At 41.7% G+C, this 18,361-nt stretch overlaps 1 protein-coding gene across 11 annotated transcripts in view; it reads left to right on the forward strand.

Moving 5' to 3' along the window:
• TLN2 (talin 2) overlaps window positions 1-18,361 on the forward strand; it is a 452,474-nt gene that overhangs the window by 159,617 nt on the left and 274,496 nt on the right. The window contains exon 2 of one of the 11 annotated variants that reach the window (XM_063698579.1): window positions 7,562-7,640. The exons of 9 other annotated variants lie outside the window; for them this stretch is intronic. The gene's annotated coding sequence lies outside the window, so the exon portion shown is untranslated. Of the gene's footprint in view, window positions 1-7,561; window positions 7,641-12,530; window positions 12,550-18,361 lie in introns of those variants that run through there. One more of the 11 variants, XM_055364061.2, reaches the window with a different exon arrangement.

An 18,361-nucleotide genomic window follows, 5' to 3' on the forward strand; every position in this document is an offset into this window, starting at 1 on the left:
CTATATCTGCTTATGCCCAGAAAAGTTCTTTGGTAGCTAGCTTGCTTTCTTATCCTCATCTGCTTTAGCTGTTTAGTAGGATTGTACATGTAGAGTCAATTAGCTGCCTTTAATTGAGACCCTACGGAGTGTAAAACATGAATGGCTTTGGAGGGAGACCTTTCCTTCTTCCTGTAGGGCTCCCTGAGAGCCATACTCCAGTTACTTAAGATTCTTCTGTTCGGTTATTCCATTTAGTCTTCCATTTGTTCACATTAACACTAGTCACAAATCATGTGAGATTGCTGAAGTTTATTTATTATTATTTTAATTAAGACAGGGTTTCACTATGATGCCCAGGCTGGTTTCTAATACCTGTACCCAAGCAGTCCTCCCACCTCAGCCTCCCAAAGTGTTGGGAGGCTGCCCCAAGGGCCAGGTGTGAGCCACTGCCCCTGGCCACTGAAGTTTAATAGTGCCACTCAGAGGCCCGCCATGCATGCCTTCCATGCATCCATCCATGCATCCATGCATCCATGCATCCATGCATCCATGCATGCATCCATCCATCCATCCATCCATCCATCCATCCATCCATCCATCCATCCATCCATCCATCCAGTGAGCTCCTGCTATGTGCCAAGAACTCTGCTGGCCACTAGAGGCGAAATCTAGGTATGGCACATGGTCCCTACTCAAGAGCTCCAGTCTGGTTGGGGAATTTGACAAATCTACAATTTTGAATTTATGTGGTATATACTGTATGTAGTGTGCTGTGGAAGTTTAGAGAAGAGCGGTTTCTCTCAACCAAAGGTGTCAGCTGATAACATTGTTTAGTAGAAATGATGTTTAAAATGGGCTTAGGGAATTGGGTAGGGCAGGGGGCAGATGTTTAGGCAGAGGGAAACATGATAAATGAATCAAGGCCACAATGATGTCATTTCCAGGAAGCCACAGATGTTGTTTTATAGCTAAGTCTTAAATAGCTGCGAGGTAGAGTGGAAATGCACATTCCCAAACCTGCCACCTGAGATTCTGATCAATCGATTGGGAATGTGGTCTGGGCAACATACTGTAATCTACACTTTCTAGCTGGTTCTGATGATGGTGATCCAAGGAGTACCAGTCTGGGGTAAGAATTCAGGTATGGGGCTGGGAGGGTTGAGGGATGAGGCTTCAAATGTAGTCTGGGGTAGGGGAAGAGCAGGAGTCTGGAGAGAGTGGTCAGAGTGGTTAAGGAAGGATGGAGGAGAGCTTCCAGGTCTGAGTGGTCAGCAGGATCTTGTAGGAAGTTAAAGGCATCAGCCAGCAGAGTATGTAATGTCCAACAGAGCATACTTACAACAGGAAATAATAGTTTAGGTTTATTTTTGCAGAGATGAGCTAAAACATATTTACAGGGGGGAAAATACCTCTCGAAATAATGACTTGGCTCTAAACTCATGCAGCCGAAAATTCAGGTTCCAAACTTCAAGTGCAATTCTTAGTCTGCAAGTCGGCCTCCCGGTTGGAAATTATTTATCTTTGTTATATTAGCTCAGTGATTTTGGAATGCTCTTGGGTAACTTTGGAGGCCACTCTACAAATTGCTTGATTCATTATTTAAAAATATGATCGATTCAAGACAGAATAAGTATTCAGAATACTGAGTATTTTTCAGTATTCAGAATAATACTGAATCCACATGGGTGGTGCATTAAAGGGGGTGTGCAGCATTTATGCAGTTAAGGATATTTGGGGGGTCACTTAAATTGGGCCTCTTTTCATAGAATTGTTAAGACTTTGCAGGACATTTTAATTTCTTCCCTTAGACAGGTAACCACAAGAACCTCCTCAAACTGTTCTTGATTTATTCTGCAAACTGCTTGGAGTTCCCCATCTCATGGATGGTGTACTGTAGACTAGAGGTCCCCAAACTTTTTGGTTTTGTGGAAGACAATTTTTTCATGGACCAGGGGCTGCAGGAATGGTTTCAGGATGATTCAAGCACATTACCTTTATTGTGTACTTTATTTCTATTATTATTACATTGCAATATATAATGAAATAATTTTATAACTCACCATAATGTAGAATCAGTGGGAGCCCTGAGCTTGTTTTCCTGAAACTAGACAGTCCCATCTGGGGTTGATGGGAGACAGTGACAGATCATCAGGCATTCGATTATCATAAGGAGTGCACAGCCTAGGTCCCTCACATGCGTGTTTCACAATAGGGTTTGCAATCCTATGAGAATCTAATGCTGCCACCTGTCTGATAGGAGGTGGATCTCAGGTGGTAATGTGAGTGATGGGGAGCAGTTGTAAATACAGATGAAGCTTCGCTTGCTTGCCCACTGCTCACCTCCTACTGTGTGGCGTGGTTCCTAACAGGGCACAGACTGGTACCGGTCCATGGCCTGGGGATTGGGGACCCCTGCTGTAGACTGTACTTCTTAATTCCTGTGCAAGGATGATTTTTACTTACCTGGTGTTAAGAACCAGAGTTCAGGCAGGGCGTGGTGGTTCACGTCTGTAATCTCAGCACGTTGGGAGGCCGAGACAGGCAGATCATGAGGTCAGGAGTTTGAGACCAGCCTGGCCAACATAGTGAAAGCCAATCTCTACTAAAAATACACACACACCAAAAAAATAGCCAGATGTGGTGGCAGGCACCTGTAATCCCAGCTACTTGGGAGGCTAAGGCAGGAGAATCACTTGAACCTGGGTGATGGAGGTTGCAGCGAGCTGAGACCGTGCCATTGCACTCCAGCCTGAGCTTCAGAGCGAGACTCCGTCTCAAAAACAAAAACACCTAGATTTATGACTGGCTCTATGTTTTACAATATTATTACCCAGCTACCATTACAAGCTCAGTGGAAATGACTCAAAAAGTCACACTTTTCAATATAGCTTTTAACTGCTTTGTGTCTTACATTGCATTGAATTCATTAGTTAAGTTTGAGAACAAGGGGCCACCTAGCAATAAAGTATGACAGCTGCTTCGTCCTTGACATTAAAATTATTTATTGTTTTAGGCTTTAGAGTGTGGGTTGATAGAAGGTACAAGAAGGCACACTTAAAGACAAAACATTGACTTTATTCGTCAGTTAGCCCAGTTAATCTTGACACTGTTCGCTTTTTGAGTCAGGTACTTCTTTGTTGTCGTGGGCTGTCTTGGGCGTTGCTGGATGTTTTGCAGCATCCTGGTTGCTATCTGCTAGACCCAGTTTTGACAATCAACAGATGTCTCTAGACATTATCAAATGTCCCCTAGGGAATAAAGTAACCCCTGGTCGATAATCACTGAGTTAGCAGAGACAAGAAAGCCTTTTATGGGCAATATTTTTATTCTGTTGTTAATCTGTCTTTTGAGAAATTTGTTTTGACTATTAAATACATACAGTTGATTCCCATTATTCACAGACTCCATATTTGTCAATTTGCCTACTTAGTGAGATTTATTTGTAACCTACAAATTCATGTTTCAGGCATTGCTGTCATTCATTGACTTATGAAGCATGAAAAATTTGAGTTGACCAATGTGCACATTCCTAGCTGAGATCACACAAGAAAACACTCTACCCTCTTGTTTTAGCTCTCATACTGTACACAAGTGTCCTTTCTGTGGTCTATTTAATGTCATGGTTTTTGCATTTTTATACTTTTGGGTGATTTTGCTGTTTAAAATGAGCCCCTGGTGTAGTGCTGAAGAGCTGTCTGGTGTTCCTAAGCTCAAGAAGGCTGTGATGTGCCTTAGGGAGAAAATATGTATGTTAGATAAGCTGCATTCATACATGAGTCACAGTGCTGTTGCCTGGGTTAAATGTTAGTGAATTGACAATATATTAAAGAAGGCTCTTTTAATAGAAGCACACATAAAGCAATATTATGTATTGATTGGCTAACAAAAATTTTGTTATCAGAGGCTTGTAGGAACATAACCTTGTATTTCCCCTAGGAGCAGAGGTTCAGTATTTGCTAGTTCAGTATTCATAGAGACTTCATAGAATATAACTACTGCAAGTAATGAGAATTGACTATATGTTTATTTTTCTAGCCTGTATATCAGAAGCCTGCATTTTAAGGATCTCACGTGATATGTGATTAAACAAGATTGCTTTTCTTTCTAAAAAATAATATATCCACATTATAAAAACTTTTAAAGTAGATAATTGCTGAGTCAAAGGATGTCAGTATCTTTAAAGCTCCCACATACATCATGAAAAAGGTTGAACTGATTTACAGTGCCAGCTTCGGTATATCTTTGCTGGCTGGCATTATTTTGCATTTTTCATATTATTTAAGAATAATTGCGGCTGGGCACAGTGGCTCACTCCTGTAATCCCAGCACTTTGGGAGGCCGAGGCAGATGGATCATCTATCAGGAGTTCGAGACCAGCCTGGCCAACCTGGTGAAACACCATCTCTACTAAAAATTAGCTAGGCGTGGTGGTGGGTGCCTGTAATCCCTGCTACTCAGGAGGCTGAGGCAGGAGAATCACTTGAACCCAGGAGGCGGAGGTTGCGGCGAGCCGAGATCACGCCATTGCACTCCAGTGTGGGCGACAGAGCGAGACTCCGTCTCAAAAAAAAGAAAAAAAAAATGGCAAAATTGATTCATGTTAGAGAAAATTCAAATTACACAGATACATTTAAAATACAACTTAAAATCCTTTCCCCTTTTTTACTTTTTCCCACCTTTTCCTCATGAGTGTTAAGAATTTGGTACATGTAATTTTCAGGCCTTTTCAGAAAATGCACATAAAAATAAATGAATTTTTAAAATAAATGCATCTATATTAAATACCCCTAATTTAATATAGAAGGGACTGAATTTTTGCCTATTATGTGCCCTTAGCATTATGCTTTGTTATTGCATATAATTTAGGTGGAAAAATGCTTCCTTATTATTTATAAAATACTTATTAAAATGCTTAACTTGTCAAGAGAAATTATATAATGATGTTTCTGTTTAATAGCTGTGGTTTACTTTTTATGCTGTGCAATTAGCTTGGGATGCATATCTTTTAATCTAATCTTTTTTTTTTTTTTTTGCCGGTAGCTAGAGCTACAGAACATAACACAGATTCAGTCTTGCAGTTTTATTATTTTCTTTCACTAGACTTGACAGAGGATTTCAAGAACTCAGTTTTCAGGTAGATAAGTAGTTAATGACTAGATGCAGTTGGGTAAACATTATCTAGGATCAACCAAGATGCTTAATCTAAATTATTACAACAGTTGTTTGTGGAATGAGTACAATGTGAGGAAAACACTTTAGTGTTAAAGTGATTCTCTAACCCCTGCCCCCCTCACTGTGGCAGGAGAAAAGAGGATATTAAAGCTTGGTTGATGCTCATTCATGTATTTCAGGGAATATAGGGGCTATTTAATAGTATGAATAGAATTTCCGTAGATAAAGATTTCCTTGATCTAGTATGAGGAAGTGAGACCTTGTACCGGCTGTTGATACCAGATATAGAATTTTGGTTGAGTTTTAAGCCCTATTTATACCAGAAAGCTGTAGTTTTAACTTAAGATGACTTAGACAATAAAAACGCTACTGGGAAAGAGATACTAAAATGTTCACAGTTTTGACTGACAGAAAAACTCAGGAGAATTGTAGAACTTTGAAATAAGTCAGATAAATCCTTTCTAGGATAATGGGACAGAGAAATTGTAAAGGTTTAGGATTACCTGTTTACTGCTTAGAAAAAAATAAAAAATACACTTTTACCAAGGCCAGTAAGAACTATTTTCTGGAACAAATGGAAAAAGCTGGATAATGCTACTGACTGAGTTAAGGGGATAAGCCACCCAGTACCCAGGCCTCAGTTTCACCTAACAAGGAGACAGGCCTCGAGCATTGTTAAGAGCCGTAGGATTCTATTTTCCAGTGAGAGAGTACCACTTACAGGATAACTTTGCACCTCCGTCCCAAATTCAGCACTCTAGCAAGATGCCAGGAGTTCTCCTTGCAGGTGTGGAGAAAACTTAAGGGTCTGGCAGAGATGTAGATTTAGAAAATTCATGTACACTTGCTTTGCTGTGAAAAATTCACAGAATTTTTGAAGTTTATAAATTCTATTTAGAAAGAAAAAAAAAACACCCTTCTCACTGGTTAGGAATTAGGAGATTTCTTCCCTGTGATATTCTTAGTTTACTCTTGGGGTGATTTTTGTTTGTTTACTAGTGCAGGTATTCAGATAGTCATCTAAATCCTACAGGCACACCTTTTGAAGTGCGAAGCTTTTCTTCCAGAACATCTATGGGAGAGGCCCTTAGTAGAATGTTTAAAGGAAAAATATTTCAGATAATTGTCCGTGTTCCTTTCTTAATTTTATTCCTAAAAAATAGCAAGCAAACTTTTTTTACGTTACTTATTTTTCATTTCTGAATATTTATGAAAAGACTCAGTTGAAGTGTTCCTTTATATTAACCTTTTTCTGTGTGAAAAAGATTTTTATTTATAGCATGAATGAATTCTTGCTTGCTCTGAAAGATTTAAACATTATAGAAAGCTTTAGAGTAAAAGTAATAGATTAGATTGTGTCCCTCCTCAGAAAATCCTTTGTAAATAATATCACTTTCTTGCTGTCTTTGAACTTTGTTTATGAAATATAGGTTTTAACTGTGGTGTTTGCCACACCTGTGAACTTTTCTTTATGTCTTCTGAGTTTTGTAAATATACTTGATATTCTTTGTCTCTTTTTCTGGTAGTTTTAAAAATATTTATCTGTCTAGTCTACCTAGGATTTGTTCTTGTGTATGATAGCAGTAGAGCTGCAACTTAATTTGTATGTGGATTTTTACTTTTCCCAGTATAATGTGTCGAACAGTTTGCTCTTTTTGTGCCAGTTTTAAATATCTTTATTGTATCCTAAATATCAATGTATTTGCTTTCTGTACTCTCCTGTTCTAGTGATAATAGAATATGTCTCTTTTCATAATGCTGTCACTCTGTTTTTGTTACTGTAGCTTTGTACTATATTTGATTTTATGAGGACATTTCCTTTCATTATTCTTATTTTTTAAACTTTTTTTTTTTTTTTTTTTTGGTCATCCTAAAGGTTTTTCTCTTCCAGTTGGACTTTAGGATTAGTTTTCTGAGTTGAGATGCTCGTTGACTTAACGTTGACTTAGTTGACTTTACAAACTGAGGAAGAATTGTTGTCTTACAATATTGAGTCTTCTCATCTGGGAAATGGTAGTTCTCTCCATTATTAGTATCTTTTTGTTTTTTTTTAATGTCATGTAGTAAAATTTAAAATAAGATTGGTTTGGCATATATATGGGTAGGTTTATTTCTTAGGAGTTTTTTTTTTTTTCCTTTCCCCTCCTACCCTTCTTTCTATTCCTATTTGCTATTATGAGTAGAATTTTTTTAAATGCCATTTTCTTTTTTTTCTCTTCTCTTTTTTTCTTTTCTTTTACAGGGTCTCACTTTGTCATCCAGGCTGGAGTGCAGTGGCATGATCAGGGCTCAGCGCAGCCTCAACCTTCTCGGCTTGGGTGATCCTCGCACCTCAGCTTCCTGGGTAGCTGGGACTACAGGTGCACGCCACCATGCCTGGCTAATTTTTTGTACTTTTTTTTTGTAGAGATGGAGTTTTGCCATGTTGTCCAGGCTGGTCTCAAGAGATCCTCCTGCCGCAGCCTCCTACGGTGCTGGGATTACAGGTGTGAGCCACCATGTCCAGCTAAACAAATGCCATTTCCTAAATGGTTCCTGTATCTGACCATTTGTAATCCACTAGACTCTAGGCAGACAGGCATTCCATTTGCAAATATAGAAAGTTTTACTGCTACTGCCTTCTTTTGAGTACTTTATTTTGTTTTTCTGTCTGCATTGGTTAGAGGGTGAAATAAAATATTGAATAGTAATAGCAGGCATCCTTGTCTTCTTCCTGATTTTAATGGGGCACTATGTATAACTCACCATTTGTTTTCTCATTTCCATACATTTCTGAACTTTTCTTTATAAGGAAACATTTTGATAAGAAAGTATCAAATTAACTGTAATCAGGGGAAAATATTTAAGTCATTTTTCGTTTTTTTCAAAGGATTTGGCAGTGATATGAGATGCGCCAAGAAATAGGTTATATGATTGATCAAAAACAGATTCTCATATTTGTCTCTCCTTTGAGGAATTCCCCATGTATAGGAGCATGTTAAAACATCTGAAGACTCAGTGTACTACACAGAACCTCTGAGAAACCCTAGGAACACACTTTGAGCAAGGTGGTCTTATTTTTCTTCAAGGAGGATGTGAGCGGGATCAAGGGTTCTCACTAGTGGCAGTGACCCAGGCTGGGGTGGAGTCTTGGGGTATGGAAGTCATGTTCTCCAGAAGTAGATGGAGCCACCTAAGTGGGCCCTAAGAGCCAATTGGTAGGGCTGAAATTCAGAAAATCTTGACTAATTGTCAGATCCAGAGGGTCTTTGGAGGCCGCATGGAAACAGTGAATTTAGAGATGTCACGTACCAAATATAAAAGAGGAAGAGAATGACACACAAGATGTGTGATGTGATAGTGCAGGACTCTGGCACTTTTACATGGCGGGGGTCGTTATCTGTGTTACTGAAGAGTGGGCTGGCAGAGTTAAAGCCAAAGGCTTAGAATGTAACCTTAAACCTTGTCACAACTATTCTTTCTTGCTAATAGATTCAACTACCTGGGAACACTGCAGTGGCGTGATCTCGGCTCACTGCAACCTCCACCTCCACCTCCCGGGCTCAAGCGATTCTCCTCCCTCAGCCTCCCGAGTAGCTGGGATTACAGGCAGCCGCCACCACACCCGGCTAATTTTTTAATTTTTAGTAGAGACGGGGTTTCACTATGTTGGCCAGGCTGGTCTCTAACTCCTGACCTCAAGTGATCCACCCACCTTGGCCTCCCAAAGTGTTGGGATTACAGGCGTGAGCCACTGTGCCCGTCTGGGAACACTTTTATTAGGTAAACTTCAAATTACTGTGTGTGCCTAAAAGCCACAAGCCCTAGTACCTTTAAATGAAAGGTTTTGCACCAGTGGTTCTTGGAGCCCTGTGTTCTGCAGAGACGCCTCAGTGGACTGCAGGGTTGTACAGCTCCTGATCTCGTTGCCTATTTCAGCCAAAGCAGCTCTGCTTTTATGCATCTCTGTTGCTTGTTGGACTTCTAAGTGGAATTATATTTGAAGAAAAGACTTTGCTAAAAAATTTGAAAGCTATCATTGTAATTCGTTTTACTAATTTAAATCATGTTTGTGTGGGTGATACTGATCTTGTCTACATAACTGTGGACATTTTGTATCTCAACTCAATTTTGCATTTCTCAAGGAAAATTTTCTGGCATGAAGGATTTAAAAATGACTTTGTCATCCATCTGATGTAGATATTATAGGATTTTGAATGTGTAGGCATGTGTTTGGGTCAGTTGTGTGCATGTCTTATTTCCTCTAGTAAATGGTGAGCTTCTTAAGGACCTGCTTGTATCTTATTTATTTTGTTTTGCATTCCTGCTCCCACCATTACTCCTGAGCACCTACCACATATGTTCAGGATGTAGTTCCTATAGAAGAAGAAAAATCATTTTCTTCTTCAACCTTCATAGATTCTTAATTGGAACAGACCCTGTTCTTAGTTGGAACAGACCCCCTGTAACAAAAGACAGATTTAACAAGAGAAAAGCCAAATTATTGACATGTATATTTTATATATACATGGAAGATACCCAGGGAATGAGTAGTTCTCAAAGAGAGGTGGCTTTGAATTCTAGCTTATATAGCATCTTCAACAAAGAACAGTAGGTTTTTAGAGAAGTGACAACACTAAGGAAAAGGATTTTGAGCCTCTATGGGCAACAGCTTGGGGGAAGGTAAGTAACTGCAGATAACGGCTAGTTAGCAAAGTTTGTTCACGTAGTTCCCTCTGGTACCATCTCCAGGCAGAGAAGTGAGAAGCATCTAAAGCTGTCCGCGGTGGTTAACCTTTGTTCTCCCTGATAAAAGAGGGGGCAGGATACCTTTCTTCTTTGTAAACACATATCCTGCTTTTAGGCAGATACAGGGAGAGCAGAGAAGCTTTCCTGCATTTGCTTCTTCTTAATTGTCTTCAGCCCAATAATCCTTCATATTTTGGGGTGGCATATTCTGGTCTCCCACATTCCTGATTCTCTTCAAACCCCTGTGAATGAACATCCACTTTCCCTTCAGCTAGTGATGTCACTGAGAAGGCAGGAGAGGAGAAATTCAGAGGGAGGAGTCCTCCAGCAGCCTGACTTCCCTCTTGACTCTCAGTGTGCAGGCGAGTTGTTAAGAGAGCTCTAAATAGCCTCTTCTGGGGATTGCTGCATTTTACTAGGATCACCGAAAATTGAGGCGGGAGAGCTTGCCAAGAAAACCTCTCCCAGTTCTGCGTGGGCTACAATCTAAGTAACTGAGGCCAGCGGATGTGGACTGAGCCTAGAGGAATTGTGGTAAGGAAGCCTTGTTTCATGGTGGGATTATCAGTGTTGTCCCCAGTGTTCAGCTACACCCTTCCTACTCTTCATGGCCAAATTGGAGAACTGTCTCTTCTAAGCAGCTTTGCTTGGCTCACAGTGAGCTGTGCTCTTTATTCTTTAGCCAGACCATGTGCATTATGTCACTAGCACTTTCTTGTGCTCGTGCCACCTATTCTGCAACTATCTAATAGAGGGTTTGGTCTTCCACACTAGCTCTGAGGTAGCACTGTTGCCATAGCACCTGACATATACTGAGTGCTTATTTTAGGCAAGGCTCTTTGGTGGCAATGGAAACCCATTCATACCAATTTGGTAAACAAGGAAGTTTCCTGTATGCTTTTGGAAACAAAGGGCCTTGGGGATCACCAGAACTGGGGACTGAGGCACTAAAGGTGCTCTCCTGGGCTCCCACATACCTGGTCCCTCTTTTGGGAGGTGGGGGGTGTGCTTTATCTTATTATCTAGATGAACTTGCAAGGTCATTATTACCTCCCAGTTTCCAGTAACCTTCTGTGGCTGTCCTAATCTTTGTGACTTCATAATCTTCCAACCACTGAACTAGAGTTCCACCAAATAGAATGGCTCATTTACCAGGAAGAATTCCACTGGCCAGAATTGGCCTACTTGACCGAGACCACACCAGTATTAGATCCCTGGCCTGGAAATGGATTAACTGCCATAGGGTCAGGGCTCTACCCCTGCCCAGATGGCTTCGGGGAAGTGGGAAGGTAGGGCAGGTCCCTGGAGACCAAAGGCAGCTCCTTTGGGCTAGGCAGACCACAAAACACATCTCTTACATTATTTAAGTATTTGCTAGAGAAAATGATTCATGCTATTTTCCAATTCTAATACTCCGTGTTTTTTTGTTTGTTTGTTTGTTTGAGACAGAGTCACGCTCTGCCACCCAGGCTGGAGTGCGGTGGTGCTATCTTGGCTCACTGCAACCTCCGCCTCCCGGGTTCAAGTGATTCTCCTGCCTCAGCCTCCCAAGTGGCAATAACCCAGGCTGGGGTGGAGTCTTGGGGTATGGAAGTCATGTTCTCCAGAAGTAGATGGAGCCACCTAAGTGGGCCCACCTAGCTGGGATTACAGGCACCCGCCACCACGCCCAGCTAATTTTTGTATTTTTATTAGAGACAGGGTTTCATCATGTTGGCCGGGCTGGTCTCGAACTCTTGACCTCAAGTGATCCGCCTGCCTTGGCCTCCCAAAGTGCTGGGATTACAGGCGTGAGCCATCATGCCTGGCCAATACCCCATGTTTTGATGTGAAATTTTTCTGTGCCTCCTGTCTTTGGTTAAGAATTACCAGGCATTCTAAAGTATGTCTTCACCTGTCTGGACGATGCCCCTGACCTGCTCCTCAGCCCTTCTTTGGGGAGTGGACTCTGCCTGAATTGCATAATGAAGGCTGTCAGAAAGGAGGGCACCTCTGCAGGTGATGAGACTTGAGGACAGTGTGTTACCCCTTCCCACTCATTGAGTGTGCAGAACTGCAACCGAGGCAGCTGGAGCCAGGAGGCAACGAGGGTGCTGCAGACACAGCCTAAAGAGTGGTGCCCGCTTGCGTGGCTCTTTCCAGAGGGAAAAAATGATTTGCCTTTCCATTTGTACAGAATGTCGCTGCTTCCCATTCTTCCTCTACACAGAAGGAAAGGGAAAAGAAATCATTATTCCAAAACAAGACGGAAGAAAGAGAACTAGCCCCATTCAGGAAAGTCAGGTTTCTGGCAGGGCTGTGCCTTGCGACTTCATTAGACCCATGTGTTATTTTGAGTGGCGGGAATAATAGGACTTGCACCTAATCAAGGAAAGGAATTCCAAACAAAAGCTTGGGTGGGGTTTCCTGGGCAGAAGCGTGATATTGTAATAAATGGGAAGCAGGGTTCTACAGTCCAATCTCTGGTCTGATTACACAAATTATAGCAAAGGGCCTGTTTTCAAAGGAATGTAACACACCCCGCCGAGGCCCCTCCTCAGTGGGTGTGTCTTCATTTCCTCAAGCTCCCTCCTTAACAGCTGACGCCTTCGCCAGAGGAGCTGAGGGCCCTATGCGGAATAATTAAGATGCCTTCTTTAGGGTCTCTGCCTTGGGGCCATTTTACAGGTGAGTTTACCTTATGCTGAAGTCCTTTAGGGACTCCTGTGGCTAAATTCTCCGCCCTTCTCTTGCATTACTGAACAGAAAGCGAGTGCAGGAGCCTGACCTTCCAGTCACAATTGCGAACATTTCCAAGCACTAATGAGCCAAGCGCTTTCTATGGAGTTAAGAAAAGCATTTAGATGAAAAGTCTGTCTCTCTCTCTCTCTTTTTTTTTTTTTCCGCAAAAGGTGTATCTTCCCTTGCCACTGTGCCTGATCGCCTGCTGCTGTCCTTGGTCTTCAGATACCCACCCTGGCCTCCTCTCCTTCCCTTTCCGACTCTCTGGGCCCAGCCAGTTGAGCCACTGAGGAATTCTCCCTGCTGCTTCCTCTTGCAGTATCCTGCTCCCTACCCCACTTTTTCTTTCCTTTTTTTTTCCATCTTCAGATTTTAACATCCTCTCCTCACGAAAGCCCCCTGTCCTTTTCCTTCCTGGACTGTCCCTGAGTCTCTCTTAGATCCCTGGAGCACCCTGCGTTCACGTTTTGAGTTGTTATCTCACCTAGTATTAAATGATACCTTTGCTTCTTTTTCCTTTTCAAGTTATAAGCTCCTCGAAGTCTAGAACTGTCCATCTTCAAATTCGCGATACCTGGCACATAATAGATACACCTGAATAGTTTGGAGATATTGTCTCTTAAACAAATTATATATTCTGATTTTACTTTTTAACTACAGCCAATTTATGCCCCATAGCAGATGTATTTCTATTATAGCCCTATCTATGTAGTATTAAAGATTTTTTATACCATTTTGGTTTGTTTTTACCCATGTATCTTGCTGCCTTGTCTCTGTTTAAGTTTAAGATGCAAGGAGCCCAGTAACTGGGCGGCAAGGCATCGTGGGACAGTTGCCTGACACCTGGCATCCTGGGTTGTGGCCCTCATCCTTCACTGGGGATGTGTTTGGGTTACTGCAGAATCTGAAGGCCAAGATGAAATCATACAGGTGCTGGTGCCTGTCTCCTCCTTGCCTGTCTGACGCAGCCTCCCTCTGCTCCCTCTTGGCTCTGCCCCTTCTAGCCTTCCTGAACATCTCTCCTCCATTTATTTATTTATTTATTTATTTATTTATTTATTTATTTATTTATTTATTTATGTATTTCCATAGGTTTTTGGGGAACAGGTGGTGTTTGGTTACATGAATAAGTTCTTTAGTGGTGATTTCTGAGGTTTTGGTGCACCCATCACCGGAGCAATATACACTGAACCCAATTTGTAATCTTTTATCCCTCACCCACTTCCCACCCTTTCCCCTCAAGTCCCCAGAGTCCATTGTATCATTCTTAGGCCTTTGCATCTTTGTAGCTTAGCTCCCACTTACGAGTGAGAATATATGATGTTTGGTTTTCCATTCTTGAGTTGCTTCATTTGGAATAGTAGTCCCCAGTTCCATCTAGGTTGCTGCAAATGCCATTCATTCATTCCGTTTTATGGCTGAGTAGTATTCCATCACACACACACACCCGAGTTTCTTTATCCGCTCGTTGATTGATGGGCACTTGGGCTGGTTCCATGTTTTTGCAGTTGCGAATTGTGCTGCTATAAACATGCGTGTATAAGTATTTTTTTTTGTATAATGACTTATTTTCCTCTGAGTAGATACCCAGTAGTGGGATTGCTGGATCAAATTGTAGTTCTAATTTTAGTTCTTTAGGGAATCTCCATCCTGTTTTCCATGGTGGTTGTACTAGTTTACATTCCCACCAGCCGTGTAGAAGTGCTCCCTGTTCACCGCATCCACACCGACATGTATTATGTTTTTTATTTTTTGATTATGGCTGTTCTTGCAGTAGTAAAGTGGTATTGCGTTGTGGTTTTGATTTGCATTTCCCTGATCATTAGTGACGTTGAGCATTTTGTTCATACGTTTGTTGGCCATTTGTATACCTTCTTTTGAAAATTGTCTATTCATGTTCTTAGCCCACTTTTTGATGGGCTTGTTTGTTTTCTTCTTGTTGATTTGAGTTTGTTGTAGATTCTGGTTATTAGTCCTTTGTCAGATGTATAGATTGTGAAGATTTTCTCCCACTCCGTGCGTTGTCTGTTTACTCAGGTGACTTCCTTTTGCCCTGCAAAAGCTCTTTAGTTTAATTAAGTCCCACCTGTTTATCTTTGTTTTTATTGCATTTGCTTTTGGGTTCTTGGTCATGAAATCCTTGCCTAAGCCAACGTCTAGAAGGTCTCCCATTCCTGTTTCTGTCGTACTTTGCACATGCTGGGCCTTGTCTCTCTCCCGCTGGGCACAGTGACCTGTCATCCTGCCAGGGTTGGCTTCGCTGGCCTCCTCTGGGAAGCCTTCTGTGATTCCTTCAGCTTTCTCTGCCCTGCCATGAACTCTATGGGTGAAAGCCCCCAGTGTGCATCACGTTTTATTGTAGTCATTTGTTTATGGGTCTCTTCTCCCACTGGATGGAAGGGGGCGGGGTTCTCAGGAAGGGAGACCTGGCCTTACTCCTTTTGGTATTGCCCAGCATATAGCCGAGTGCCAGGCATGCACTAACTACTAGGTGATCCAGTAAGTTATTTGATAAGGGGCATTTTCTTCCTTAAATAATGAGTTTTTAAAAACTTAGTGGTGGTGTTTTGAGTTTTAGAATGATTGCACATGTCCTAATATAGTCAAAGTTTGGGGCTCTGCACTGTGCAACTCTGTTTTACACATGAGGGAATGGAGACTCAGAATCCTTAGCCACACAGCTTGCAGGAGGCAGGATGGTGCCTCAGCCTCAGGCCTTCAGAGTCTTCCTCTGGTGGGCTTCTCCCCAAGCAAGACAGAGTCCTGGAGACTTCATAAAAGTGTTATGCTGGTAGGAGATTGCTGGTGTGCCCGTGGGGTGGAGGTAGACTGGACTCCAGGGAACAGGAACGACTTTCAGAATTATCCCTGATAGAGCTGACCTTTTCACACATTGGTGGCAAGACTCATTTCAATCTGCAAAGTGGGAAGATTTCAGAGAATGAGAAAGGAGAGATGAAGTTCTGTGAGCACTACAGAAGGTTGTGCTGAGGTTAGCTGCACCCCTGGATTGTATACCTTATACATTTTCTTACAGATTTTGCTTTCGTGGTGTTTTTCCTGTGTGCATTACTTTTCCTATGCTGTGTAAGATGTTGCATTCCCAGGCCAGGCACAGTGGCTCATGCCTGTAATCCCAGCACTTTGGGAGGTCGAGGCAGGTGGATCACTTGAGGCCAGGAGTTCGAGACCAGCCTGGGCAACACGGCAAAACCCCGTCTTTACTAAAAATACAAAAATTAGCTGGGCATGGTGTCGGGCGCCTGTACTTCCAGCTACTGGGGAAGCTGAGGCAGGAGAATCGCTTGAACCCCGGGAGGTGGAGGTTGCAGTGAGCCGAGATTGCACCACTTCACTCCTGCCTGGGTGACAGAAAAACTCCATCTCAAAAAAAATATATATATATGTGTATATATGTATATATATATATGTATATATATGTATATATATATATGTGTATATATATATACGTATATATGTGTATATATATGTGTATATATATGTATATATATGTGTGTGTGTATATATATATATATATATATATATATATATATATATATATATATACTGCATTCCCCCCACTGACACACACATACTCAGAAAAGCTTATAAATATCCCATTGTTGCCTGCATAATTCCCCCAGAGGAGGAGAGATGCATGCAGGAGCTGCTAATTTGTGCTTGTCTGCTTGCTAGAGACTCACCAGCAGCAAACCCAGACAAGCTGTTAATAAGTGTTAAACACCCCAGAGTCTGCATGCTGGGTGAAGTCCCAGCCAACACTCAGGAGACAAAAACCTTTCCCTTGAGGTAGCCTGTCTTGATTGCTATGGTGAATAAAGTTCATAAATACCATTTTGAGAAGTATTTACGATATTCTTTTGGTTCAGTAAAATTTCATTAGTTTGGGATAATGAAAGTCATCTAACTTAGAAGATATAGGGACAATTTAAAAACATTAAAGTATATACATAATAAATTGCACTAGACTGACAGATGATATTTCTAAAAGAGGTTTCTGAAATATGATCTATGACACAAATTTAAGGCATCATTGCCCAATAGAGGGATTTAGGGGATCTGTGCTAATGGATATTTAAGAGCAGCAATTAACATACCACTTCGTAATTAAGTACTCCTGGATTGCTTAAGGGGCACTGCCTGGCAACAGTTGGACCCTTCAATTCCTTACATAGCCCAGTGTTCATCTGAATGAACTTAAAACTATTTGACTACCCTTGTTTTGCTAGGCAAACGCTTTAAACTTCCAGTTGTGGGTCTAGGGTTATCGCACATTAGGAATTAATGTGGTCTACATGAAGGACATCCATCCTCCTACGTTTCAAATCAGCAAATATTTGAATGTGTGCTATGTGCAGCAGTGTTGGTCAGCTTTCAAATAATAAAATGTATTTCCCGCCCTCAAGAAGTTTGCAGCCCACTGTGTAGGATAGACAGAGAAACTGGCATTTGGCCCTGGCATAGGATTGTCAGGGGCTGGGCTTTGGAGTTGGATGGCTCTGCTGTTTACTAGCTGTGTGTGTGTGTGTGTTTTTTTTTTTACCTCTTAAGCCTCAGTTTCTGCATCTGTAAAATGAGGATCATGATATGTCTTAGGGTTATTGTGAGAAAAAGCAAGGTAACCCATGTAAACTCTCAAGCATAATGTTTGTTGTTTATCTGGTATGGCTGCTGCTGATGCAGTAAGGAAATGACTGAGATAAAGCATGGCAAATGTTCCATTAGACTAGGTATGTGTTATATCCCTGAGAACACACAGGTGTGAACAGGATAACTCCTGTTGGGGGCTTGGGGTGCGGGCAAGAGAGGCCAGTAGCTGGGGAGAAAGTTAGAAGGCTACAGATGAGCGGGACATCAGTACTTCTCTGTTCGTTCATTTGGCAAACATTTTTGAACATTTTTGGTGTGCCAGAGACTTCACCAGGCACTGGGATTATAGGAGTGACTCAGAACAGATTAAAAACCCTGTTGGAGCCTGCATTCCCAGGGAGAGAGAAGGGAAGTGCACACCCACGTGTGTAAGAACACTGAGGTGAGGGGTATAAGGTGAGTTCTAGGAATGTGGAGTAATTGAATATGGCCAGAAAGTAGAGGGATGTGCATGGGGTGTAGGGGAACTGGATGACCAGGCTTAGGAGGGAAGTGAGCACATATTTGCGAAGGCCTGATGAGTCTTTCTAAAAAACCCCTGGCAGCATTGAGTAGCCACAGAAACCTCCCTTTTTTTTTTGAGATAGGTCCTTGCTGTGTTACCCAGGCTGGAGCACAGTGGCACAAGCACAACTCACTGCAGCCCGAAACTCCTGGACTCAAGAGATGCTCTCACCTCAATCCAGGTCCTCACTGTGTTGCCCAGGCTGGTCTCAAACTCCTGGGCACAAACAGTCTTCCTGCCCCAGCCTTTCAAAGCACTGGGATTACAGGCATGATCTGCTGTGCCCAGCCCACTTGTTTTTAAATATATAAATATTTTTATCTGCTGTCATTGTAACCCTTATTTCTTATAGAAAATATATACAGAATTAGAAAGTAAAAGCAAAATACCCATAGCCCCCACCTCTCAGGAAAAAATTTGTATTTTGACCAACTTATTTTCAGGTTCTGCCCCATGGCATTAATTTATTTCTTGAGTCGACATAGTTATGATCATAAGTACAATTTAGTTATCTGTTTTTTTCCCACTTATTATAGAGTGAGCATTTTCTCAAATTCTTGTAAACAGTATTTTACTGGCTAA

Source organism: Gorilla gorilla, chromosome 16 (genome assembly GCF_029281585.2).
Source record: "Gorilla gorilla gorilla isolate KB3781 chromosome 16, NHGRI_mGorGor1-v2.1_pri, whole genome shotgun sequence".
Lineage (NCBI taxonomy): Eukaryota > Metazoa > Chordata > Mammalia > Primates > Hominidae > Gorilla > Gorilla gorilla.